Source organism: Teleopsis dalmanni, chromosome 1, assembly GCF_002237135.1.
Source record: "Teleopsis dalmanni isolate 2A chromosome 1, ASM223713v2, whole genome shotgun sequence".
Taxonomy (NCBI): Eukaryota; Metazoa; Arthropoda; class Insecta; order Diptera; family Diopsidae; genus Teleopsis; species Teleopsis dalmanni.
This window is the reverse complement of record NC_051846.1, coordinates 8,804,019-8,805,923: the sequence shown is the minus strand read 5'-3', so window position 1 is coordinate 8,805,923 and position 1,905 is coordinate 8,804,019.

Genomic DNA, 1,905 nt, shown 5'->3' with positions numbered 1-1,905 from the left:
CTGTTGCAGCTCACAAAGAAGTATTAGAAATAATTAATTATATTTCTGTTTTTACATTAAATTAGAAAAATAAGATACATTTTTTCAGCGTAATATTTCTACTTACATTCCTTTTATAAAAGACTTCTAATACAGTTTTAATTAAGTGCCTCAAGATTTTCAGAGATGGCTCTAAATTTGAATACAAACAGAAGTGTTGCACTCTCTATCTCTCATCTCAACATAAAATTATATATCCAATTAGCAAATCATAATTGTGTTCTCCAATCATCATTGTTTCATCACAATAAAATATTTAATAGGAATATCCATTATTATGTTGAGGCTAGTTGAGTCAGTGCACTAGAGCACTTTTACTCTCCAATAACTGTGAGGATGCTTCATAACTCCTCTCTACGCCTTGACTGGATTATTATTTATCACTTCATCAGACTAAGCAATAATTATCCTCAGATCTGCATACCTCCCCGAGGAGCTTGTAACCATTCTAAGATTTGAATATCTACTTCTTAAAGATAATTGATATTTAAGCGGTTATTTTACGTCAGCTTGTGGTTTTTATAACATTTAAACTTTTATTGATTTGTGGTACATCCTTAAATAATATATCGAATTATTTATTGGTTCATTTGATATATCTTGGTTATATAGATATATGTTATATTAGATATAGGTGTCTTGTTATACAATCTATACAGATAAGTGCAGAACCGAGAATTGACAATGTCAACTTGTACTTATTTTGTTATAAATGATTATGATTTTAGCAGCTTCATCGTTATCCATCTATTGTTTAAAGACAATACAAACAATAGAAAAAGAGAAACAATTGAGAGTAGAAAAAATCGCAGAGTACCATGTCTAGAGCAAAGGGTGGTTGTCGTATAACAGTGATGTTATGTTTTGGCATGGACTGAATAAACATCAATAGGCTGTACTACTTAGCACTATCTAATCTCAGAGTAATCACTAACCGTACGGAGCGGTACGCAGATCTTACATCAATCATTGAATAATCACGAAGATTATCAGGAATACTCAAATTAGTCAGTGAGATGGGCGGGACTCTGCAGAATCCACCCAGCTATCATAGAGTAAAAGTGCCTAGATGTACTAACTCGGAAGAGGCTTAACATAACACGTATAAACATTTATGTTTATTATTGTGTGTATTAAACAGCTTTTAGATTCAAGCAAGCACTCATTCGAAATCTATTCATAAGTTATTTCTTTATTAATTTATGAATATATATATATAACAAATAATAGTTATAATTAATTTTAATACGAAAGGTTTAACCGAATTTTGTCCTTCTCTACTAATCTAATATACTATCAGTTCTAGTTGCAGTGTAACAGAGATCTATTTTACAAATCAAAATATTTAACTAATTGTTAATTTTAATTAATTTGCATAATTTCGTTTGCACTTCAAACGATAAAAATCATTTGCATCTAATGTTTCTCGTACATAAACGAATTCTCAATGAAATTTTATTTAAAGATTTGCGATTATTTAAAAGTATAATTAAGAATGTGGACAGCAAATCAATTCAATTAAAAATTTGTAATGAAATTTTATTGCATTTGAAGAAAAGCTAATTTACTTAAATGCTGCCTCACCTCACCGCTTGACTCACTGACGCGTTTACTCACTGCAATTTGCGTTCGCATAGCTATTTTTGATATGAAAAATTGAAACAAAAAAAAAAAACAAAAATAAATAAATAAATAAACATAATAAACAAAAATTTGAGCAACAAAAGATTTTCATTTTTATAAATAAACTTTGACGAAAATACAAACGAGAGCTAACAAATCAAAAGCCAAAATCTGAAATCTTCCGAATTTCTAAATATCTTTTCTCTGCTTGAGTATCTTTAACGATTTATGCTGAGGACAAAT